General features: G+C 41.3%; 1 pseudogene; it reads right to left on the minus strand.

The window, feature by feature from the left end:
* Positions 1–19,975: 19,975 nt before the first annotated feature.
* Positions 19,976–21,353, minus strand: LOC100945594 (annotated as a pseudogene).
* Between the last annotated feature and the right edge of the window lie 5,825 nt (positions 21,354–27,178).

The following is a 27,178-nucleotide window of genomic DNA, read 5'->3' on the forward strand; positions in this document are numbered from 1 at the left end:
GTTTTATGCTTCTTTTCTCTCCTAGATTCTAAGACCTGGACACTGCTTAGGCTGCTCAGCACTATCTCAACTCCTTCAGCACTCCAGTAAGGGACAGCTCTCCACAAGTTCCACTCTAGGTGGACCACAGCTTTTTCAGTGGACTCAAATTATTAGAGCCATAAGAGAGAAATTGGGCTATGTAACATTGCACTGTCACCAGCCTTTCCTTAGACAGTCACCTGCAGTGCTCACAGCTCATCTGTTCAGCAGTGTCTGAACTCAGGTGGAGGGGACTGAAGTATAACCATCACTTTCCCTTTATGAGCTCTTCTAAAAGCAAAGGGGCACATACACCAACAGCAGTAGCATTTACTGAGCACCAGCTCTCTACCAGGCAATTTTCTAAGTTCATACATATAAATTCAAGTAACTACTTCATGAGGCAGCCACATAAAAGTTTGTTATAAAATAATATTTTACTAACATAAAATAACATTATCTTCATTGTATAGAAGAGGAATCCGAAGGAGAAAAGACTTAATGATTTAATCTAAGTAAAGCACTCCACCTTTTCCAGCCCCAGTGGTGGAAACTGAGCTCCGAGAATAGTCCAGCCCCAAAGCTGCACCAGATATACCTAGAAATGAGATTTTCTAATGTTTGTAACTCCTTTGCTTAAAAACTTTTTTTTGTAAAGACAAAGTCTCACTTTATCACCCTTGGTAGAGTGACGTGGTGTCACAGCTCACAGCAACCTTCAACTCCTGGGCTTAGGTGATTCTCTAGCCTCAGCCTCCCAAGTAGCTGGGACTACAGATGCCCACCACAATGCCCAGCTATTTTTGTTGTTGTTGTTGTTGTAGTTTGGCCGGGGCTGGCTTTGAACCTGCCACCCTCTGTATATGGGGCTGGCACCCTACTCACTGAGCCACAGGTACCACCCTGCTTAAAAACTTTTGATGTCTCCCTATTACCTGCAAGATGAGGCCAAATCTCCTTCACAAGGCATCAGGGCTCTCACCACCCCATCCCAGCCCTGCTTCCAAACACCCATGCTGTAGCCCAATTATTCTCTTTGCCATGTCTGGGCTCCCCACTGTTTAAATCTGTCTCTCTTTGTTCATGCTCTTCTTTTTTAAAATGCCCATTTCTGGGCAGTGCCTGTGGCTCAAAGGGGTAGGGCACTGGCCCCATATACTGGAGGTGGCGAGTTCAAGCCTGGCCCCAGACAAAAACTGCCAAAAAAAGATGCTCTTTTCCAACTTCTATAGCTAATGTTCCCCCATCAATCAAAGTTTCCCTGTGGCCCTTCTTTCAGCCCTGGTCCCATCCTGATGAACTGCTGGGTCACCCCTATGCTCCCTTGGGATGTTTCTCCCACATCCCTGACAGCCCCAGTCCCACTGTCTTACAGTTTTATGGCAACATCACCCACCAGATTGGTCACTTATTTAAAGGAGAACCACAAATAATGATGACTTGAAAAGCATTCATAAAACAATGACTATCATGCACCAGGTACCATATTCATTATAATTCATCAGTTATATTCTCTGGACTGATTTAACTGGTGCTATGGCCAGGGAGTTTCCCCTGCTCCCTTCTGTGTGTGTCACACCCTTTGGTGTGGACTGCCCTGGAGCAGACCCTGAGGTAGGGTTCAAGTGCAAGTATTTTGTGAGGTGTGGGGCAAAGGGAAGGGAGAAAACCCCCAGAAAAAGGGAAAAATAGAGAAATAAGCTGAGAACAGTGGAATAAAACAGGTCAGCTAGTTTACTTTTAAACCAGTGCTAAATTCCTTCTCTGAGCAGCTCCTGTGTTTGCTGGAAGCTTGTCGTGGCCGGGAAGTAGAGAAGTGACACAGGAGGAAAGGAAGCAGGAAAGGGTGTGTCTCGAAGCCTGCGATCACTGCAGGAACCCGGGGAAATGGTGTAATACACACCTCAAAGAGAGGAAGGGTTGTTGGCTGTCTGCACACCAGGCTCCATCAGTCCTTGGTTGAAAGTCCTCAGGGATATTAATTTCCCCACCTCTTCCTTTTAACCTGCCACTCTGTGTCTGGGCAGAGAACATGGCTCTGGAATGCCCTTGGGTGAAGAGGCCCAGGTATCTGTACCTGGAAGTGGGTTGGAGCAAGTAGAAGGGGCAGGAGGAGGAACCTGGGTGAGGGTGGGTGCTCCTCCAAAATCCCTCAGGGCTGTGGAGGAGGAACGTGAACAAGAAGGTTGGGAGGGTTCAAGTCATTCTCACTTGACTGTAGAGTTTCTTAACCCCTGGAACACAATACAAATTCCATCTTTGGAGTTGAAGAACATAGGTGGTTGAAAGTCAAAAGTAATATGAGATTGAACCAGTGTATAAAATCTAACGTAAATTGGTGCCAGTGCTATGTTTGTATTATAGATGAGGTTATAACTTCAAGGAGTAGGTGAATATCTTCTCAAAGTCAACAATTATTTTTTAAAGGTTTAGCCAAAACAAAAACATACACTTTGCAAATGGGGAGTGTGGCCCGTAGTCATGGAGAGAAGGCAAGATCCAGTTAATAAGAGAATCAGCAGACAGGATCTGGAATGGTGCACCCCAAAGGAAAAGATGTATTAAGAATCTGAATAGCCATTCTGATGTGACTGTGCTTATTGTCTGAAGATCTCTTCTGGGGGCTTGTAAGGGAGTTTTATGGAGAACAAAGCAATATAGGTGTAAAATATAAATGGCTGGAATCTATGATAATAGCTTATGGGAAATAATGCTGTGTTATTTCTTTAATTTTCTCCAACAGTGTTTTTACAGCCATCTTAGTGAGTAAAGTGCAAGTTTTAAAAATAACTGCTTGCATGGAGATCTTTGATTTACCCCATTTAGAGCAAGCTACATCTGTGAAGGCAGCAGACCACAGTGGTGGGGAGAGGGGGCAAAGAACTGCCTTGATTGAAAAAAAAAATCAACATACATACAAAAGGTGGCCAAAAATTTCAAAAAGGGTTCAAATTGTTCTGGCCCCAAACAGGAATAGAAAATGTATCTGTGTGATATTAACATCTCTTAATAAAGAATGTTGCAATATGAGGGGGTAGTTCACATGAAGATGAGAATAAGGGTCAGAACAGCTGAAGTCAGCAGAGTCCAGCCAGCTGACACTGACTGGGGGGAGGTGCTGACCCCAAGGAAAGCAAATTCACTCACACAGGGCTGTGCTCCACTCCAAGTTAGAAATGACTCATTAGTTCCTGGAGGTATCCTTCCATTTCCACCAACCTCTCTGCTCTGACTGTGTTCTCAGAACAACCTACTGATTTGTTTCCGTGAAGGCTTTGAGATATCTTGTAACTAGGAACAGCCTGATGGATGGCAAATGTAACTACGTTTGTCATTGCAAAAGAAGAGCCCCATCATAAACTGATCATGTGTTAAGTGTTGTTAGCTTAAGTCTGATAACTTTTTTGGTAGGCTGAAAAACTCATGTTCTTGGGTCACAAAGGAAAGAAGCAGACTTGGGAGTGTGGTGATTTAACCAAGTTCAAGATGATCTACGAGGCCTTGCCTGGAAAATTAGCCAAGCAGCTCCTGCCCAGTTGACCTATGAACCTTCAGCTGGGCAGTAATATCCACATTTGCAGGACATGTGTGAGAATATATGCAAAAGAAAACCTTCTCAAAGTACACAGGGAAAGAGGGCCAGTGCAGTATGAAAAGCCCAGACTCTGGAGGGAGGATAATCGGGATGCTCCGTTCCTCTACCTGATCTGTAAAAAGGGCATAATGATATCTGCTCCTGTCAAGACACCAGAACATATGCATACAACATAACTAACATAACATAACAATGTAATATTAGGGTTAAATTTAATGTTTGACACAGTTGGAAAATTAACTCCAAATGTATTATTTTAATCAAAATAAGCAGTTAAACAGTTATTTAATTTTATATTTCCAATCTTTTAAGAATGGGGTTGGGAGTAATTATCCCTAAATAATTACTCTAAGTTTTAGTGGCATTAATTTATTGAAATTTTTGGGACTGAAAATAGCATAACAGTCTCCCAATTTGGGGTTTTTCTTCATACCTGAAATTCAAGTTATAGTTTCCAAGAGGTGAACTTCCATAGAATCTAGGAGTAATTTATGACTTGGAGGTGAAAGGTGATTATTCTGGCACCAGATTCTGAGTTTAGTCTCTATGTCTGGATAAGGTGGTTTATTGTTGTTAGTGACTAATGGTCACTCAAAAAGAATTATATTTGTTTCACATGTGTCCTCTTTTAGAGAGGCTTGGAAATGTAAGCAATGTCTCCAAATGACAGAAGTGCTGTAGATATATTTCTTTAGCCGATTCTGCCATTAATGTGCCTTCATTAAACAATGCCTGAACAACTTCTTGAAACCTGACATTATTATTCATCCAATAACCTCAATTGTTTGCTAAAGAAAATCTCCAGACTCCAAAATTTTATAAGTGTCATTTCTTTTAAATGGAAATCATCTTATAGTGTGTGGAAGTCTTAGTTGTTAATGGCCATCTCTGTTTAAATTGAGTTGGAAGTTTGTTTCTGTGGTTTTGGTAAGCTTCAGCCTAATGTGAGTACTTTCCAGATGGATTTGCTACACTAACAATATAGGGCAGTGGTTCTCAACCTTCCTAATGCCGGAGCCATTTAGTACAGTTCATGTGGGTTGCAACCCATAGGTTGAGAACCATTGATATAGAGAGAAGAGGAAGGAAGCATAGTCACAAAGTCCCCTGCCAAGTTTAATTTTGTTCGTAAGGACATTCTAGTACAACGGAAAGAGAGAGATTTGCTACTAAGACAGTAAAAGACAAGAGTGGTAACATTCTTGTGGAGTTTTCTGTTGTTAGAATGAGGAAAACGAAATGAAGCAATTGGTGCCTCATACCAGCTCTGTGGGAGGCTGAGGCGGGAGGATCCCGTGAGCTCAGGAGTTCAAGACCAGCCTGAACAAGAGTGAGACACTGTCTCTACTAAAAATAGAGAAACTATTCACATCTCTTCCTAGTGATAGATGGGATTGTTTGCTTTTTTTTGATGAGTTCTCTGTGGATTCTATTTATCAACCTTTGTCAGATTCGTAATATGCAAATGTCTTTTCCAATTCTGAAGGTTGTCAATTTGCTTTGATTGTTGTGTCCTTAGCTGTGCAGAAGCTTTTAAGTTTAATTAAGTCCCATTTGTTTAGTTTTGTTACAGTTACAATTGCCATGGAAATCTTCTTCATAAAATCTTTCCCCAGGCCGACAGAACCTTCTCTAAGGAAGACAGACAAATGGCTAACAAACATTTGAAAAAATGCTCATCATCCCCAGTCATCAGAGAAATGCAAATCAAAACCACCCAGAGATATCACTTATCTCAGTGAGAATAGCACACATCACAAAGTCCCAAAGTTGCAGATGCTGGCGCAGATGCAGAGAGAAACACTTTTACACTGTTGGTGGGACTGTAAACTAATACATCTGCTTTGGAAAGAAGTATGGAGAATTTCAAAGAACTCAAGTTAGATATGCCATTTAACACCACATTTCTAATAGAACCCCCAATTCTAATAAAAAAAGAATTCCTTTTATTATAAAGACATTTGCACTAGGCTGTTATTGCAGCTCAATTTATAGTTGCCCAGATGTGGAAAGAACCAGAATGCCCACCAGCCCAGGAATGGATTAACAAACTGTGGTATATGTATACTATGGAATACTATACAGCCATAAAAGATGGTGACTTCACATCTTTTGTATTTACCTAGATGGAGTTGAAACACATTCTTCTTAGTAAACTACCACAAGAATGGAAAAGCTATATCCAATGTACTCAATACTAAGATGAAGCCAGTAGACAATCTAAATCACACCCACATAGAAGAAAAACTCATTTTGATTCAAGTTAAGGGGAGGGGGAATGAGAACGGGGGAAGAGGGGTTGCTGTGCTCCCACTTACTGGGCACACTAGAGGGGTGTATGGCACACCTGTTGTGTGTGGGACACAACTACAAGAAGGACTGACTCTACCTAACAAATTCAGATTTTGTGACCTGGTTGTTTGTACCCTCATATTAACCTGGAAACAAGAATAGAGAAACTAGCCAGGTGTCATCGGGGGTATCTATAGTCCTAGCTATTCAGGGAACTGAGGCAGGAGGAGAGCTTGAGCCCACGAGTTTGAGGTTGCTGTGAGCTGTGATGATGCCATGGCACTCTACCCAGGGCAACAGAAGGAAAAAAGAAAAGAAAAGAAAAGAAACTAAGCAAATTACCCAAGGTCACAGAACTATTTAATAGCAAATAATAGTATAGTACTGAGACTTGAACCTACCATATGGCTTCATAAAAAAAATTGAAGATGTTTGGGGGCTGTGCCTGTGCCTCAGAAGGGTAGGGCACTGGCCTCATATGCCAGAGGTGGCGGGTTCAAGCCCCTGCCCAGCCCCAGCCCAGCCCTGGCCAAAAACTGCAAAAAAAAAAAAAAATTGAAGATGTTTAGGGCAGTGCCTGTGACTCAAAGGAGTAGGGCCCCGGCCACATATGCCAGAGGTGGCAGGTTCAAATCCAGCCCCAGCCAAAAACGTAAAAAAAAAAAAAAAATTGAAGATTTTTAAGAAAGAGAAAGGTACTTATCTATAGAGTACTTGTGAGAATGAAGAAGACAACACCAGATTTTATCTTAAAAAAATTCCACTGTACACTAACTAATAATTGGGGATCCAAAATGAAAAACCTACCTAGAAATATGAAGATCATATGGATTAAATCTTTTATAAATCTCTAAAATTAAACATGTATGCAAACATACACAAACACCCCAATCCCTGGGTTTCTGTCCTCTTACATAAGAAGTTTTTTCAGTTTTATAGTGACGTACAGTATCATCATCTGCTATTTTTTTTTCAAATTAATATGAGGGTAAACATTTTTAGGTTACATTGTTCTCACTTCCAAGGTAAAGTTCAAGTTCCAGAAGAGTCCCTCATCTGGGGTGTGTGTGAACACTCTCACTTTGTACACATAGGTGAGACCCTGCCAATTGCTCTTACCCTCTCCCTCCTCACCCTCCCTCCTACTAGACTATATTTGTCTTTTATTGTTCATATGGGCATGTAATTGTTTATATTTGGTTTCATATTAGTATTGAGTGCCTTGGTTATATTTTTTCCATTATTGGGATACTTTACTAAGAAGAATGTGTTTCAACTCCATCCAGGTAAACATCAAAGATATAAAGTCTCCATCTTTTCTTATGGCTAAATAGTATACCATGGTATACATGTACCACAGTTTGTTAATCCATTCATGGGTTGATGGGCATTTGGGTTGTTTCCATAACTTGGCAATTATGAATTAAGCTGCAATAAACCTTCTGGTGCAGATGTCTTTGTGGTGAAATTACTTTTGTTCTTCCGGATAGATACCTAGTACTAGGATTGTGGGATCAAATGGAAGATCAACTTTGAGTTTTTTGAGAATGCTCCATGCTTCTTTACCTAAAAGTTGTATTACTTTGCAATCCCAGCAGCAGTGTAGAAGTGTTCCTTTCTCTCCACATCCATGCCAACATATGCGGATTTGGGACTTTGTAATGTGGCTAATCTTATGGAGTTAGGTGATAGAGTGGTTTTGACTTGCATTTCTCTGATGATTAAAGACAATGAGCATTTTTTTTCATGTTTTTTCCCCCTTTGTCTGTCATCTTCAGAGAATTTTCTGTTGAAGTCTCTTTCCCACTTAGAAATGCGGTTGTTTGTTCTTTTCTTGTTGATTAATTTGAGTTCTCTGTAGATTCTAGTTATCAGGCCTTTGTCAGATTTATAACGTGCAAAAATCTTCTCCCATTCTGAAGGGCTGTGTGTTTGCTTTGGTTGTGGCACCCTTAGCTGTGCAGAAGTTTTTTAGCTTGATCAAATCCTATTTATTTATTTTTGGTGATGCTGCAATTGCCAAGTGGGTATTTTGAGAATAAAGTCAAGGACTAGTCCTTTTATAGTAGCACCTATAGAAAATGACATCCTAGGCTAATTTTTTAGCCAGTATTTTCAAGCATTTCCCCCACCCTCTCTTCTACAATTTTTATTGTTTTGTGTCTTAAATTTAAATCTTTTCTCCAGTCAAAATCAATTTTTGTCAATGGTGAAAGATGTGAGTACAGTTGCAGTCTTCTACATGTGCCTAGCCAGCACCATTTATAAAATATGGATTCTTTTCTCAAGTGCATGCTTTTGTTAGGCTTATCAAAGGTCATATGACAGTATGTGGCTGGGTTCATCTCTAGATTCTCTATTCTATCCCATAGATTTAAGTCTCTACTTTTGTACCAGTACCATGCTGTGTTGATCACTATAGATTTGTAGTATAACCTGAAGTCTAGTAACATTATGCCTCCAGATTTGTTTTTATTCCTAAAAATTATATTGCTATTTGGAGTTTTTCTGGTTCAATATGAAATGAAGTACTATTTTTTCAAGTTCTTCCAAGTATGACATTGGTGCTTTGATGGGGCTTGCATTAAATCTGTAGATTGCTTTAGTAGTATGGACATTTTAACAATGTTGATTCTTCCAAGCCAAGAGTATGGTATGTTCTTCCATTTGTTAACATCTTCTGCTATTTCTTTTCTCAGAGTTTCATAGTTTTTTTAAATAGAGTTATTTCATATCCTTTGTTAGATATGTTCCCAGGTATTTCATTTTCTTTGGTGCTACTATAAAAGGAATAGTCTTTGACTTTATTCCTGGTTTGATTGTTGTTGGCATATATGAAGGCTACTGATTTGATTTTATATCCCGAGACACTGGGGCATTCCTTGATCACTTCTATGAGCTTTGTAGTTGAGTCCCTGGGGTTTTCTAGGTATAAGACCATGTCATCTGCAAAGAGCAAGAGTTTGATCACCTGCTATTTTTAATGGTCATTTAACTTAAAAGAAAAAGTTATAATTTTTTTTTCATGAAATGATATAGCTGGTTCTATATAAATAGTTCCAGATTAGAGATCTGACCAGTAATATAGTCATAAAGATATGACCTGCCTATTAAGTTTATTTTCAGTTAGAATTACTACGGATTTAATATAAGGGCATAAATTATCCCCATCATCCTTTTCATCACCTTACTGCTCATATTTGTCAAGAGCATTAAGTGTGGTAGGAACTGGATGCCATTTAATCATCTTTATCACGTTGTAAGGAGCTATACTACAACCTCTTATGACAGCTGCAATAACCAAGGCGTAAGGACAGTGGCAGATGCCTTTGGAACCCACGCTGCAGGTACAGGTGTGTTGCCTTCAGCACTTTTGGACGTACAGTTCCAGGCATGTTGCCAGGGCCCCACATCAATTCTGCATCTCTTTGCTTGGCTGCCTCAGAACTGCCAAGCCTTGAGAAGCTGGCCAGCCCTTCAGCCCTCTAGACTGTGGGATCAGGAGTCAGGTGCCTGCTACTCACGGCTCCTCAGAAGGTCCCCAGCACAATCTGTGGCCTGCAGCTGCAACCACTTCTACTTCCCAGATCACCTTTAAAGTAAACCATCTTTGCCCAAGTTCTTGTCTTAGGCTCTGCTTTCAGGAGAATCCTGAGTAAGGCAAATATATACATGGCTTACCCTAAGACGGCAATCCACCAAGCCAGGATTTAAACCCGACAGTCTGTTTCCTACATCTGTGGTCATAGGGCCCCTACAGGCCTGACCTGAGAAACTTGGAAGCTAATGCGGACAACAGGTGCTGTGGTAAAGATGCTAGAGAATTAATTACGTGGAGAGGTTACTTGCTAGGGGCACTGAGTCCAGCGATAAATATGTGTGTCAAGACATTAGCGAGAACCCCTTCAGGGTGGATGGGAACGTTCAGTTGGAGTGTCAAGTTTAGAGGCAAATTTTAGACCATCTTTACAGGTTCAGATTTTAGACAACTTTTGTTCTGGTTCTGACTCTGCTACCAAACTGTGATTTGGGATATACTGAACTCCTCTGACTCTGCTTCTGCGCTTGTGAAATGAAGACACCACTTCTCACCCGGCCTGCTGTCCCGGGCTCCCAGGAAGCCCAAGTGAGACACTGTACCTGAAATCTCCTTGACTCACATAAAGCACATGGCAAATATAAATTATCACGATTAACATTTTGACTTATCACCATTATTGATTTATATGATTTCTTCTGTAAATGTTACATAACAGGCACCACAGATACACTTTTCTAGAGAAAAAGAGATGCTAAATGGAGTAATGTATAGCATTGCTGTGACTTGTCACAAGAGAGTGGAGTTATATACAGAACAGATCCAATATTGAGACTCCCTTAGATATGGGATTTACTCCTGGGGACTTCCATATAATTATTAACATTAAGGAGAAGAACGCCATGGCAATATTCCAGCAAGTTGTGTTCTTCCTCTAGGATGGATTCCAGGGCCAAGCCACTGCGTTGGAGTTAGCTAATTGGTTAAGGATGTGCTTTAACTCCCCCAGACCAGTATCCAATTTGTGCTTATTTGGCTATAATGAAGAATGGGCTGAAACCAACCCAAGGAAATTTAATGGGCTAAAAGTAAAGTCATAGTCCCAGGGACAAGGAATTTTAGCACATGAATATTGGTCATTCTCTCATTGTTTGGGAGGACCCAGTAAATACCACTGTATGCTAAGCCAGTTAAGAAATAAGACAAAAAAAAAGGGGGGGGGAAGAAAAAAGAAATATTAAAAATAGAAAAATTAAAAGGAAAAAAGAACACCATGAAGTAAGATTATTGGGGACAAAACTCACTTCATTGCTAACAATGCAGAAACTGGCTTCAGTCTGCAGGGACGTGGGCCCCCCATACAGCCACACACTGGACTGCCGCAGCCCCCCACCCTATGGGCACGAACCCCTGGCGATACTCCAGCATGGGCAGCACTAGAACATGCGCTTTCTGGGGACCAGGCTTGCTCTGGAGGAGAGAAAAGGCTGTGCAGCAAGTCGGTGGCAGAGCCAGGGCTGAAACCCACTGCAGCTTTATTTATGTTAAGCAACTCAGTGGTGCAGACCTTCTGACTTGCTAGCATTGCATTTGAAAAAGCTGGGTGGGGGGTGGTTTGAGTCAACTACCAACTTGATCTAAGACAGCCAACAGTGGGTGTGGTCCAGTGTGGTGTCTGAATCCCAGAAAATCGCATTTCTGTTGTTCCTACGACTGAGGTGAGGATTGGGATCCACTCCAGAAGCCGCATTTTATTAGAAAGATTGATAATAATAAGGCACAGAAGGGTATGATTAACATAGTAAGAAGCTGAAACAGAACTGGAATGTGAGAAGTCCTCACAGAACGGAGGGAGGGTATTTGTTTTCTTTGTGCCGAGCTCCAGAAGACAGGTAGAACCAAGAGTGGCAGGAGAAAGTTGTATGAAGAAGGCAGCTTCGAGTTAACAGCAGAAAGGACTTTCCGATACACACACACACCCACACAAACATGTGGAAGCAGACAGTGGGATGCAAATTTCATCATGTCATCCCCCTATCTGCAACTGCGCAATTGCCCCCAGCACTCTTAGGATAAAGGCCAGGCTCCCCAGCAGAGCCTGCCCGGCCCTTTGTGCTGACCCAGCCTGCACCTGCTCCTCTTTGCTCTTCCAGCTCAAATACTGACATTTCAGTCGCCTGGTGCACAACCAGCTCCTTCCCACCTCCTGACAGTGCCAGTCCCTCTGCTGGGAAGGTCTTCCTTCCTTTCCATGTCCAGGGGGCTGGCACTGTCTCCAGCTCCCAGTTTCCCCGTCCTCTGGGAAAGCACCCTGACCACAGAAGTCCTTTGGCTTCTGTGTTCTCTGTGCACTCTCCTTGTTAGCACTTATCAGAGTTATGCCTTTATCTTTTCTGGGGTTTTATTCGTTTTTATTGTTTGTAAAAACATACAATAACATAAATTTTACCATGTTAGCCTTTTTTTTTTTAGAGACAGAGTCTCAAATTATTGCCCTCGGTAGAGTGCTGTGGTATCACAGCTTACAGCAACCTCCAACTCCTGGGCTTAGGCAATTCTCTTGCCTCAGCCTCCCAAGTAGCTGGGACCACAGGTGCCCACCAGAATGCCCAGCTATTTTTTTGTTGCAGTTTGACAGGGGCCGGGTTTGAACCCGCCACCCTCTGTATATGGGGCCAGTGCCCTACCCACTGAGCCACAGGCACTGCCCCCGAGTTAGCCACTTTTAAGCATACATTCAATAGCATTAAATAGAGCCCACTGTTGTGCTGCGTACTACTATCCAACTGTTTCATCATCCCACCCAGTGAACAGTAACTCCCCTTTCCCTACCTCCAGCCCCTGACAACCAGCATTCTCCTTTCTGTCTCTATGATTTAACTTTTCTAGGTGCTACTATTTTGTTTGACCCTTCAATTAATGTTTGTCTCCCCTATTAACCTATGAACTCCATGAGGGCAGGGAATGTGTTTTCACTCACAACATCTTGGAGCCTAGCACAGTGCCTGGCACAGAGTAATTCAACATAGACCTACTGAAGGAAGAGGGATGTGGAAGGAAGGGGTTCTCTGGACCTGGAAAGGCTAAAGCAAAGATATAATGGTCCATCTTAGAGAAAAATGGTTGAAAATATTTCTGCATCTAATGGGAAGATGGAGCTGGATGAAGTATTTAGGAGGCACATGCTGTGTTCCAGGTACTAGGCATGGGGACCACCATACTAAACCAATCCCTGAACTGAGATATAAGGTACCTCCTGATTCTAAGAACTGGTGATTAACTGGATCAAATCTCTTTAATACCGTAAAACAGAAAAAGCAAGAAAAATTAAGCAAGTATAGCATTCTGAAGCAGGTTTCCACCCCAAGCCCCACTCTTTTTTTTTTTTTTTTTGAGACAGAGCCTCGAGCTGTCCCTCTGGGTAGAGTGCTGTGGTATCACAGCTCACAGCAACCTCCAACTCCTGGGCTCAAGCTAGTTTCCTGCCTCAGCCTCCCAAGTAGCTGGGACCACAGGTGCCTGCCACAATACCTGGCTATTTTTTGGTTGTAGCCATCATTGTTGTTTGGTGGGCCCGGGCTGGATTTGAACCCGCCACCTTCCGTGTATGTGGTTGGTGCCTTAGCCGCTTAAGCCACAGGCGCCGAGCCCCAAACCCCACTCTTACATAAATACCCCCTTCACTAAATACATATTATTGACCTTGAATATTGGAATTACTTTTTTTGGTGAGTGGTAGCTGTTATTTACAGAGAATGAGAGAGAGAGAGAATTAAGTTATTATCTTGTGAAGAGCAATGTGAGAACTTAAGTGAAGAACTGTCCCAGTGACCAGACCAACGCATCTTAGTAGCCAATAAGCACACAGATAAGGCCCACTGAGCTTCTTTCCCCTCATGTTTGCAAAGTGTTCAGATATATAAGAACAAAGATAAGAAAAATTCTAATTCCCTTTTCCAAGGATGTTGTCAACAGTAAAAGGCTCCATTTAAACCTGTGCACTCATGATGAAAGAAGGAATCAGACTTCCACCTCTGTCAGGAAGGTGGGCAGAGTGGACCACCACAGGGCAGAAGGGTTGTGAAGGAATAGCCCAGAGCTTGGAATGTCCCAGGAGGCTCCTGCCCAGTTTATTCCTAAGAATTTCACTGTTTGGGCAGACTTTTGGCCTTGGCTGGATTTATTAATAGCATCAGTTGGTCATGTGTCACCACTGCACTTGGCATTCAAATCTCCTAGCTTGATCTTCAGTTTCTGATATTCTCATAATGTCATTAATCGAGTGTATTATCACACTTGAGGCCTGCATCAAGTCCAAATCCCTGCTGACCAAATGGATTTGGCCTCACAGTAGGCCGATGAGTCCAAGATGGCTATGTGATAGTGCAGTCAGCAACTAGCAGAATAATCACACAGGCTCCCTCATCTGTGAAGTGAGGACTATCATGGTGACAAAGGCAAGAGAAAACACCCAGAACCTCTTTCACCGAAACAAAACCTAGCAAACTAAAAGCAAGACTGCGTTCCTGGAGGATTTGTAGAGATTAGGGGCACCACCAAAGACCTACAAGGTACAGCATTGGTAATTCCCACCACTCCTGCATTTAACTTGTCCATTTGGCCTGTGCAGAGAACAGATGGATCTTGGATTATTGTAAACTTAACGAGGTTGTGGAGGCTAAAGCAACTCTATCTTGGATGGTAATCGGTCATGTTGACTTCTAATTAACCCTGGTTCTGGGAATGCCTCTAAGATCGTAAATCCTTTAAGGCAAAATGAGCCCATGAGCCCTGCCCTTAGCAGATTCACACAGCATTCTCGCCTTTCCTCGAGGGGCCGGTTTCAATCCTGCTGCTCATCCCTTCCCTGTGGAATGTCAATCCTGAGTCTGGGCGCTGACAGTGCAGGCTTGTCACCCATCTTGTCTTGCCACCGCCCAAGACACAGCTTCTGTTCATAAGGAATGTTTCTTTCTGAGAAGTCAGATTTGTCAGCCTCTCTCTTCAGTCTCTTGACTTTCTCAGCCTTTGGGAGTAGGTTTGCCTTTCACAGCCCACCACGGAACACATGTTTCGACCCAATTGCAGCTGTTGAACCAGAGGTGGTTTCTGGGTCTGAGAAAATTAACACGTCCTCTGTGACATGATATTCTCTCTCTGAGACCACTTGCTGTGGGAAAAGTCATACAGTGAGGTGCCTCATGGAGACATCTGCGTGGCCATGGAAAGCCCTTGCCACGTGTCACATGAGTGGGCTTGGAAGTGGGCCTCCACACCCTGTCACGCTCTGGATGCCTGTGGCTGGTTCCAACCTTGTGAGGGACCCTGAGCCAGGCCACCCAGCCAAGCTGCTCCCTGATCCCTGACCCACAGAAAAGGTGAAGTAAGAAATGTGTGTTAGTTGAAACCTCTGTTTGAAAGACGTTGTTACACAGAAACAGAGAACTAACATAGGACCCTTAGGAGCACTGTGTTCATTACACGTCAGAAATGTCCCATTGATGATAGGGAGGCTGAGGCAGCCACAAAATCTCACTCCCACTTTGGCTGAGGAGAAACCCTCAGAGTGGGCACTAAAGGCGAGATGCTGCCATCCTCCCACGGCTGTCTAGCATAGTCAAAATCAAGGTGGGCTTTAATTTCAGGACCTTCTGTGAAGAGGGGCCCAAATGAGCATCTGCTGAAGTATCTAAAGACAGCATCGCATCTAACTTGGTCACAGCGAGATACAGGTCTTACATGACATGAGGCTCTCTTTAGGACTTTTCTCCTCTTTATTTACCATGTTAGTTTTTCAAAATCTGCAAAGTTCACCCTTCAGAAACATTAACCCAGGCAGAACTGGAATTTCTAAGGCTTTATTTTTCTGACTGAAAAAGTAATGTTACTAGGGCAGTGCCTGTGGCTCAAAGGAGTAGGGCATAGGCCCCATACACTAGAGGTGGTGGGTTCAAACCTGGCCCTGGCCAAAAAAAAAAAAAAAAAAAAAGGTAATGTTACTAAATTTTTTTTTTAAATGCAGAAATACCCAAATAAGAAATTTTCTGAAAAAACATTAAAAATGCATCAATCACAGGCCAGGTGTGATGCCTTATACCTGTAATCCTAGAACTCTGGGAGGCCAAGGAGGGTGGATTACCTGGGCTCAGGACTTTGAGACCAGACTGAGCAAGAGCAAGACCCAATCTCTACTAAAAACAGAAAAACTAGCCAGGTGTTGTAGTGGGCATCTGTAGTCCAGCTACTCAGGAGGCTGAGGCAGGATTGCTTGAGCCCGAGTTTGAGCTATGATGACACTGTTACCAGAATTTTGCTCTTCAGTAGGTCCTTGATTTTGGAGATTTGAGGAATGAACCCGTGGACCACAGATCAGCAGCAAGACAGGGTTTTATTAGAAAGGAATCCAGAAGAAGTACAAGGCACCAGAGCTTGTGGCAGGGGGAAAGAACTAACTGGGGAGTCTGCACGTGGCCTCTTTATCTAGGGATAGTAGGTCTTGAGAATTACACTTGGCCAGGACATGGCACATGGAACTTGCAGGACAGAAAAGCTCTTGCTCAGGAGGGCAGATGACCTAAAAGTCATTCCCATTTTGTTAGTGACCATTGTAACTGGGTCTTATTTTCCACCCCATATATAACTCTCATTCCTTAACTCATCAGATGAATTTTTACACATTTTTCTTAAGTCATGGTACCCAGAATTATTGGCAAACATCTGTGCAACATAGAGCTTTCATGTCCATACAGGAAAATAAACCCTGAACTCAGGTAGAAGCTGTGAGCCAGATCCCAGAAACTAGGTGCCCCTATTACCCCTGAGTCAAATAGAGGAAAATGTTAGGAGAAAAATAGAAGATTCCAAAGTGTTCATGTATGTGATTATGTAACAAACAGTTTGGCTAGTCTTATACAGCTATTATTAATTCAAATATCTTGAACTTTGTCAACAATTTAAAACTTATTTTAAAATTATTTTTCTGATGTGGATGTAGTAGGCAGGAGGCTGACTTGAGGCCAGGGGTTCAAGACCAGCCTGAGTACAAGCAAGATCCTACCTGTACTAGAAATAGAAAAGTTAACTGGGCATGGTGGTGGGCACCTGTAGTCCCAGCTACTCAGGAGGCTGAGGCAGGAGGATCACTTGAGCCTAAGAGTTTGAGGTTGCTGTATGCTGTGATGATGCCACTGCACTCTACCCAGGGTGGCAGACTGAGACTCTGTCTCACACACACAAATATTTTTCTGAGAAAATATAGGTCCTGTCAAATATAGGTTCAGTTCTGGGTACTATGACTTAAGAAAATCTTATGATAATGATCTCTCTTCCACATGAAACATTTTAAGTTTCTGGTAATGTATACATATCTCTGAATTTGTTGTGACCATTTTATGCTACCTGTGCGTGTGGTGGGCCCTGTTCTCTTTCATGCACATTATTCTAGCTTATTCATTTCTATAGTCTCATCTTTTTTCTTTATTGGAAAATACTGATATTGTTATGATTATGAATTTTATAATCAGATCCTGGTTCTGCAACTTACTACGTAAGGGACATTAGGCCAAATTTTTAATTTTATGAAACCTGATTTTTTTTTTTTAATTTGTAAAACAAGGAAATAACTTCAGGGTTGTTGTAACAAGCCAGTGAGGGAAGATAACATGAAACCCCTAATGTAGTTTCCCTGTATTAGCTATGCAATAAAGAAGACTGTTCCTTAAATATGCGGTGGCACAGACATCCTTAATCTAAAATTTAAGCATTGTCTAGGCCATGAGAACACATGTAAATATCTATTTTAATGTAATTGTTTTACTTACATAGATGCAAACTAGAAATTAAATACAGCACATATTAGGCTTCTAATAGCAGGCTCTGAGAAGACTGTGTAATGTGATCTTGCCTCATTCCTCCAGAGCTCATGGAGAATGGAGTCAGTCTAAAAGCCAGAAAGCATGAAGCCAAATGACCTTGTTTCTGATTCTCTCCACCTGCAGCACCTGTGCCCCACCTGCAGCACCATGACAACATGCAAAGGCCATGATCTGTCCTCTTTCTTCCTTGGTGACCACCTGTAAATTCTAGGAAAAGGCACCTCTTTGTTTGGAGTTTACAGTGAATGATAACCCACAAAAGTGACCAAAAACTATTTTATAAATGTACATGTCTGATAAAATGATTAGCAATCAGAAATATTTATTTAGAATATATGAGACTGTGGGAAAGATGAATGAGATGTGATCTTTGCCTTGACAAAGACTTCAGTCTGTTTTGGAAGATAAGGTCTTCCTTATCTTTGAATTGATCTAATTACATTCTGAAAAATACAAGGGTCTTTTTTTTTAATAAGTTGAATTCATGAAAGGAATGTTTATGTACCAGGCACTGGCATGTATTATCTTACACAGCAAGGCTGTGAAGTGGCTATAATTATTCTCATTTTGTAGATGAAGAAAGTAAGGAAACTCACAAAAATTCCTCCTTGTTCCAGAACTCTTATCCCAACAAAACATGTTGCTGATGAAGATCCCTAAAAAGAAAAATTAAAATATTGATGACCTTTGAAATTGACAAATTGTCAAGGAATTGGAGAAATTGGAACATTTGTGCACATTGGTTGCAATCTAAAATGGTGCAGCTGTTATGGAAAACAATATAGCAGTTCCTTAACAAATTAAAAATAGAATTACCATATGATCTAACAGTTCCACCTTGGGGCATATATTGAAAGAATTGAAAGCAGAAACTAGAATAGATTTTGTATATCCATATTTATAGCAGAATTATTCACAATAGCCAGAAGCTGGAAGCAGCCCAAGTGAACATGATTGGATGAATAAACAAAATTTGGATATGTACAATGGAATATTATTCAGCCTATAAAAGGAGGACAGTCCTGGCACATGCTACAGTATGGATCACCCTTGAGAATAAGCCAGTCACAAAAAGGCCAACACTGTGTGGCCCACTCATGTGTCTATAGTAGTCCAATTCGTAGAGGCAGAAAGTAGAGTAGTGGCTGGCAGGACCTGTGGGGATGGAGAAGTGGGTGCTATTGTCCATGAGCGCAGTTTCATATTTGAGAGATGAAGCCTTCGGGATAGTGGTTGCACAACAATGTGGATAGATGGATAAGATGGTACCTTTTATGTTATATCTACTTTATCATAATTTAAAATGTATTGATCTTTATTTTTCAAGTTTACTACTAACTTTATTCTATTTTCTGTGTAACTTTAAGTACACAAAGGTTTATTTCCACAGGTCTCAGGAAATGGGTAGAAATCACAGGACAATCTCTCTTCCCACTAAAAAAAATTGCATATTTTGGTAATTTATTGTCCTGGGGGGGCATGAAATTTACATTAGCAATGCTGTGCAAGATTCTTACATAAATTGAGACCTAAAACCAGCCTGTAGTGGAGGTCTTACTCCTCTGTCCAAGTACTTAGACAGAGCAGACACCTAGCAGGTGAGGAGGATGGAATACTGGAATCCTTGGAATGGTATGCTGTTGTTTTCCCCTTTTTTCCCCCCTTTAAAGTCATCTCTATAGGAAGGTGCTGGGCAGGGATCCCAGAGAAAGAAAGGGTCCAAGACACCTTTAACTGGCGTGGATGAAGGGAACTGCTACAGCAGCTGGTATTAGAGACCCTCCTCCTTCATGGTTGAGACAGACCCAGATGGAGTGCAGAATAAAAGGAATGCTTATGGGAAACAATTTTGCGTGGAATGCTAGATGGCTGAGCCACAGCTTTTAGTCCAGCTCAACCCTTGCCCTCACTTGCCAATAGGGAAAACTTAGTTTTTTTTTTCTTTTTTTTTGAGACAGAGCCTCAAGCGGTCGCCCTGGGTAGAATGCTGGGGCATCACAGCTCACAGCAACCTCCAACTCCTGGGCTCAAGTGATTCTTCCTCCACCTCCCAAGTAGCTGGGACTACAGGTGCCTGCCACAACACCAAGCTATTTTTTGGTTGTAGCCGTCATTGTTCTTTGGTGGGCCCAGGCTGGATTCTAACCCACCAGCTCAGATGTATGTGGCTGGCGTCCTAGCCGCTTGAGCCACAGGTGCCAAGCCTGAAAAATTAGTTTGGTTAGAAGAACTGTCTGGAACTTCTGCTTCTGCTACCTTCGTGCTCACTGTTAGAAAAAGGATTAGTGTGAACATTCTGATCTGTCCATTCCTGGTACTGTTTTTTCTTCTCAAAGGACTGTCTCCTGGTAAAAAGAACCCTCAAAAGCTGAAGGCTAAGACACACCAGTTCTGGTCTGCAGTTCCTTAAGAATGGACTGGTGGTGTGGGGAACTGATAGGAACAGCTACACCTTCACGCAGAAGATCAACTGACCAGCTGTCCCACCCCAAATCCCAGTGTGAGGTATATTTCAGTGAAGGCAGGTGGCTTGCTTCTCAGAGCAGAGAAGCAGTTTAAGAGCAGGAAGGTAGAGGAAATCCAGAAAGAACTGTCTGGATACAGATTTATCCCATGGTGTGAAGGGAGAGGGCAAAGAACTCAGTAGCACTTTGCTTACCCAGCAGTTTCTGTCACTGTAGTGACCAATATCTGCCCATTTTACAGGGTCTCCAACTGCTCAGGGACTGAAGACTCATTAAAGTTGCGCTTTCTGCAGGAATGAGGATGTTCATCTGGGAGCTCTGACACGGACTGTCTCACAGTCCAGGGAATTCTTGCTCAACTAAGCACACAGTCACCTGTTTTGCTGCTGGAAATGGTTGGCATTTTGCCCATTACCTGAACTTTGATATCCCTACTATTATCTTTGCCATACCTACAGTGTCATCCAATACCCACCCAAGTTTCTCTCGGTCATCTCCTGTAATGAAGCTAATATTGCCATTGATTTGCAATGCTCTGTTAACACACTTGTATATAAACCACCTGTTCCAGTTCTGTGTCGTCAATCACCAGGCTGGAACACATTCTCCTGATTTTTCACTCTCTGCTTCTTGCCCTCCAGGTCAAGTAGAGCTGGCTCCTTCTCTGTGGTTGGTTTGGGGTTTGGGGCCACTGTGTCTAGGACCACTCTGAGCCTTCGTGAGGACAGGGTTCTTGTGAGTCTCTGTGTCATCAGATACGTGTTTCAGGGCAGGTGTGGTGCTCTCTCCCTGATTTAACTGCACAAATAGTGCTGGACAGGATGCAGACTCATCAGAGCCTGAGGGGTGGGGACTGATGGGGTGGGTGTGGAGATGGGCCTGGAGGTGGGGGAGGTGGGCCCAATCCAGCAGTGGGTCCAGAAGGTAATCCACTCAGTTCTTTCACCACTGCTTCAGGCCAGTCCAGTAGTATGAAACTCCTTAATGTAAGGCTGCAGTTCTGTCCACATACTCAAGTTAGCTTTGACCCAATCTACATGCTTCTTATCCACATCTTTGTACCACTTGAGGACTTGGTTTGTTTAAAACATGGCACCATCATTCCTTTCTTTTGCACAGGGGCCAGGCTTGGGAGCCCTGGCCACCCAGCCCAGGGCCTGAGAACTCCGCACTGACGGCAGGCAGGTGGTCGGACAACTGGCTGCCTTGTTTCTCCTCCTGAAAAGTTATCACTTCTCAGATCTGCTCTGAGATGACTGCCCACAAATCAACAAGCTTATTGCCTGCTGGCTGCTGACACTGAGAGGCTGTAACCCAGAGGCTCACTCTACCTTCAGCCCTGGGTGGACCATCTCTATGCATGTTTCTGCATCTCTCCCATCTCCTTACTCGTCTTCAAGTACTCAGCCACAAGACAGCAAGCGGCGAGTCAGATGCCCCCACGTAGAATTGCCCTGCTTTTGATGAGACTGTTCCCACACATGCAGTGCCTGTCAGAGGGGTGGGATGCAGCCTCCAGGGGCCATTGCCCTCTCCAATCCTTTGACCAGATTTTGTTTGTCAGCCATGATGACCGCCTCAGAGTTCTGTTTCACCTTGGGACTCAGCGTGTTGATCTTTAATAGATTAAAAACACATTCAAGGGTGTGTGAACAATGATCATCAAATAGGACAGTGTCTTTCTTTTTTTTTTTTTTAATGAGATAGTGGTTTTCATTAAAAAAAATTACACACTATACCTTCTAGATACTAAATTAAACTAAACCAGTATATATTTTTGGAACATTAAAAAGGGAATCGAGAACAAATACCAATCCTTCTCAAACTCCTCCAAAAAGTTAAAGAGAAGAGAATATTCTCTCATTTTACAAGGCCAATTACCCAGATACCAAAGCCAAACAAGGACAGTATAAGAAAAAAAAGTGACGGCCTATATCCCTGATAAACACAGATGCAAAAATCCTCAACAGAATAATAGTAAATCAAATTCAACCATGCATCAAAAGGATCATTCATGCCTGAGCAAGAGTGAAACCCTGTCTATACTAGAAAAACAGAAAAGCTAGGCAGGTATAGTGGCACATACCTGAGTAGTCCCAGCTACTCAGGAGGCTGAAGCAAGAGGATTGCTGAAGCCCAAGAGTTTGAGGTTGCTGTGAGCTATGATGGCATAGCACTCCATCCAGGGTGACAGAGTGACACTCTGTCTCAAAAGAAAAAAAAAAAAAAGATCATTCACTACGATTAAGTGGGAATAACTCTGGGCATGCAAGGTTAGGAGGAGGAAGAGTGGGGGGGAGATTCTTGTGCTTTCACCTAATAGGCACAATATAAGAGTGTAGCACACCTCCTGGGTCAAGGACTCAATTACAACTCGGACTTTACCTAACAAATGCAAATAATGTAACTTAATTACCAATACCCTCATATTAATCTAAAATTTTAAAAAGTGCAAAATAACCCCACCCTAACCTATCCACATGTAGCCTGAACATTGAGATATAGTTGATAAATGGTAAATTCTAATTGGAAATTTCTTTAGAATCAGAAGGCAAAGTCAGATCATGTCATATTCACCCTTTGAACAAGATCTCCAATAATCTGATCCCAGCCCACAGGTCAGAGTAGAGGTCAAAGATATCTGTGACTGGGACAGGCACCTGCTGATGCCCCAACAGTGTTGCCCTTCACCTCTTTTGTTGGAAATTTCCCTGCTGCCCTCAAACCCACAGCAGATCATTTTAGGAAATTTAAGTAGCATTCAGATGCTTGTTGATGGTCTCTGAAACATAACCAGAGGAGACAGAGAAAAGGCAGCAGAACTGTCAGTGAATCTGAGAATCTAGAGCTGGAAACTGATGCTTGAGGGTCTAATTCTCTAAATTTACAGGTGAGGAAACAGTCAGCAAAAAGAAAAACGTAAGCAATTTACTGAAAACCATGTAAGTGGGGTTTCCTTGGATTCTGCTTGAAAATGATAACCTGTTCCTCTCAGTTCCTCCTGTAATGGATTGCTATCCTTCCCTACACCAGGGAAACCAAACTAATTAGACACATCATTTCTGTCACCTGAATGGCAAAAGGGATTCTTGCAGAGAGACAGCAGGCAATTTGGGATGTGGTTATATTCCTTATAATCATATTGTTTTTAATTTTTAATCTGACTTCTCCTTTTACATGTCTGCATTGGCAATTAATAATGAAAGAGAGGCACATTTGCTAAAATTTCACATGTTATGGAAGCACTGATTCTCAAAGTTCGAGAAAACTCATTGATCTTTTGGCTAGTGAAGTACATAATTTGTTTTCAGTTGCCACTAGATGTTTATATTGTGTCTACCATACTCCCCCAAACCCAGGAATAGTTAATACCCAATTTGATAAATAACTAGCAATTGTAACAATAGTTTAATAGTAGTAGAATAATAGACAGGAAGAAGATAAGCCTCTATTTTATATAATCTGTGAAGATCAGAAAGTGAGCTCTATACCCTTCATTGCAATTAAATAAGTAGACCACAATGAAAATGGCATAAGTTTCAATAAGATGAGAAATTAATTAATACTTAAATCCAAGGCCAGGGACTTCTTGTAAACAACCACAAATTCTTTTGTGAATCAAATCGGGGCATAAATAAATGCTTGCACACACTGCACATTCATAGACACATATATCATTTTTTCTCTTTTACTTCACCATTATTCAATTCTATCAACAAATATTTATTGAGTGCCTGCCAAGTACCAGGTACTAGTGTAAGTAATAGCAGCAACAAGATATATGAGGTCATTGGGCTTCTGGAGCTGATGACCTACAGGGAGGAAGGCCCTCTGAAGAGGTGGCATGTGAGCCTGAGGTGGGAAGCATGAGAGAGAGCTTGTCGGCACATGGAACTGCACAGCCCAGACCACAGGAACAGTGACCAGTCAGGAGGCAGGAACAAGCATGGCCAGTGAGCATCGTGAGCAGTAAGTGGGCAGAATGGGCGATCTGCCCTGAGGTTGGCAAGGGAGGCCCCTGCTAGATCACTCTGGGCTTTAGGGTGCAGTGCAATGTTGCACCAGCAATAAGAGTCAGAATTTGGGTCTTCTGATATGTAGCTCAAAACCCCTGTTGTCTCTCTTGCCACTCTGTTTAGGAGGGAATGTGGAATGGAATAGCCAACTACTCACCCAAACAAAACAAAGGCCTGCCAAGCTCCAGAAGGAAGAGGTAATTGTGCATCTCTTATTTTGTTTTCCTGGACGTGGCTTCTCCCTGGGGTTTTCTTGCTTTGATTTCCATCACTCCCAACCTGCCCAAGTCCTAGAAATATGGTGGTCCATATATGGACAAAGAAATACTCCTAGGTTGTTTTTCCTTGGCATGTCTGAGATAAGAAGACATTTTTAAAAGGACAATCTAGTAAATATGAATGGAAAAGTAGATTTCCAAAGTACAAGTTTCTGAAAAAACGATTAATCCATCCCCATATTATCCTGCACAAATCCTGGTGCAGATCCCTAAATATCTTGCACATCTTTATTCTGACCCAAGTACCATCTGCCCTTTGGCATTGGATCTTGGGGAACCCATGCTGTTTCTTGTCCCCGAGAGATGATCTCTTCCTGTCCATCTGTCATTCTGAGACAAGTTCCCAAAAGAATCAAATTAAAATTGAATTGAATTTAAACTTGTCCTCCCTATGAGTGAGAAAATATTTACTCTTCAAGAATCTCTCTCTTTCTTTACTACTTGTCCAAACCATTTCCATTCATTAAGATTCAGCTCAGGAGGGATAAAGGAATTCTTATACACTGGTGGTGGAACTGCACCTTAGTACAAGTTTTATGGAAAAGGATATGGAGATTCTTTAGAGAAATAAATGTAAAATCACCATTCAATCCAACAATCCCACTACTAAGTATTTACCCAAAAGAAGTCATTTTATCAAAAAGACACCTGCACTTGAATGTTAATTGCAAAAATGTTATTTTTATATTTAATTACAATTCACAACCACAAGTATGTGAAATCACCTAAGTGCTCGTCAATTCATGACTGTGTAAAGAAAATGTGGTGTATATAAAATATATATGCCATGGAGCACTGCTCAGCCATAAAAAGAATGAAATAACGTCTTTTGCAGCAACTTGGATGGAACTAGAGACCATTATCCTAAGTATCTCAGGAATGGAAAAAATAAATGCCACATGTACCCTCTAATAATTGGGAGCTAATCGATGGGCACACATGGGCACAAGGAGATATAAGTCATAGGAAATCAAGAAGGGGGAGGTAGGAGGTGCAGAGGGGTAAAAATCTACCTAGCAAGTACAATGAACACTATTCAGTCAATGGACACACTAGAAATCCCGACTTATGCATTATAAAAATTTACATTTTTTTACACTTACCCAAAAGAATGTAATTTTTTTACATTAATTTTTACATTTTTGTATAATTTTTACATTATTTGTGTAACAAAATATGTACTACCTTAATATTTTGAAATTAAAAAACACAATCCAGCCTACATGCTATCTGATCCCTCTGAGTCATGTTACTATCTTTCTCTAATGGCTACCTACCTATCATTTACAGAGGACAACAGAGCACTTATCACATATGGTTTTATTCTCAAATTGTAGCAGAAGCTGTAAACTCCAGAGTAGAGACAATGCCATATTCTTTTATCATTATTATTGTTCCTGTCCATTCCATTATAGTTTGAAACTTAAATGTGTATTTATTGCATTGAAGATGACTCTTTAGTTTTTTTTAAAACCATAAACTATATTTTTATCTTAAATAAACAAAAAAATGTATTTTCTTAATTAGTCTAGCATAACTTTGGGTGCAGGAGTATGTAGCTAACATCTTTGGTAAATTTAATCAGGAGGTGGGGAGTTGCTTCTTTTATTTGGGCCAGGCAATGTTCCCAATGTTTTACATAAATCATTTTATTTAATTAGATGTAATAAAATGTGAGTCATATGTAAACATTATTATATATTTAGGATGTGCAAATTAGATATATTATTTTTATCAATTTAAAAATGTTGGTTAATCTAATTTGCTACTCAAGAGATCATTCCTCAGAATCCCAAATTTCTGTCTTGACTCTCAAACTTAGAGTATTCAACACACTTTATAACATTGCTAAGCATACGCTCCAACAATTTATGATAATCATGTTTCTAAAATATGATTGTAAAAATTACTACAATTGTCCCCCAAATATTTTCATTTCAAGTATTGGAATTATACAGGAAGTAAATAATAATTTCCTCCAAAATAATTATTTCATTCCACTCTGCTTGGTATCTTCTCTCAGTACCCAAGAATATGCTTTATGTCTATGACATTTGCACAACTGTCAACGTATGTAACTGTGGATGACAGAAGTGTTTTTCAGATCAGGGCAAATGGTTCCTGGAAAAAAATTAGTGTTTTTATTTTATTTTACTTTACATTTTATTTTATTTTATTTTTGGTCACCTGGGCTAGAGTACAGTGGTGTCATCATAGCAACTTCACACTCCTAGGCTCAAGTGATCCTCTTGCCTCAGCCCTGCAAGTATCTGGGACTATAGGCACATACTACCACACCTGGCTAATTTTTCTATTTTTTGTAGACATGAGGTCTCACTATGTTGCTTAGGCTGGTCTCTAACTCCTGGCCTTAAGTAATCTTCCCTCCTGGGCCTCTCAAACTGCTGATATAAGATCTCTGTGCCCAACCTAAATTTTAGTATTTTTCTACTAAAATAGTTATTGGAACTTTTTTCTAAAAATATTCAATGTGAAATATGGTAGAATTATTTAATATTTGAACCACAGTTTTAACATAATACTGTTGGTGTCAGTGAATACATGAGTCATAAGTGGAATAAAAAGTAATAATTCTTATCATTATCAAAATATTAAAAAGATTTCAGAAAGATAAACACTTAAATGAGTTAGCTTATAAATATATTTTTATATTATAAAATTGTATTATAGCTTGTAATGTCTGGCACACTCAGGAAATGGAATCTCTTCTATGATATTATCACACAACTCTCAACATTCCCAGTGGTGACACTTAGTGAGTGGTGGGGAGGGCACCTGCATGCGAGTCTTCTGTGACACTCCCAGGCATCACAGATTTTAAGTATTTTCTCATGCATGTACTCACTCCCAAACCATTCCCATCTATCTAACATGTGGTGAGTACTGAAGAATTATGTTTTCTACAATACATAGAAGAGACATGTATACATTAACACCTAATGTACCAAATTCTAAGATTTAAATATTACCTAATATTTTCAGCCAGGAGTAATTGTTAACTGTTATCTTTATTATGCTTCCGTTTATACTTCCAATTCTAAGCAATAAGTACAGGCAGATTTACCATGAAATACTGAA

This window comes from Otolemur garnettii, unplaced genomic scaffold (assembly GCF_000181295.1).
Source record: "Otolemur garnettii isolate 467f Iridium unplaced genomic scaffold, OtoGar3 scaffold00083, whole genome shotgun sequence".
Classification (NCBI taxonomy): domain Eukaryota; kingdom Metazoa; phylum Chordata; class Mammalia; order Primates; family Galagidae; genus Otolemur; species Otolemur garnettii.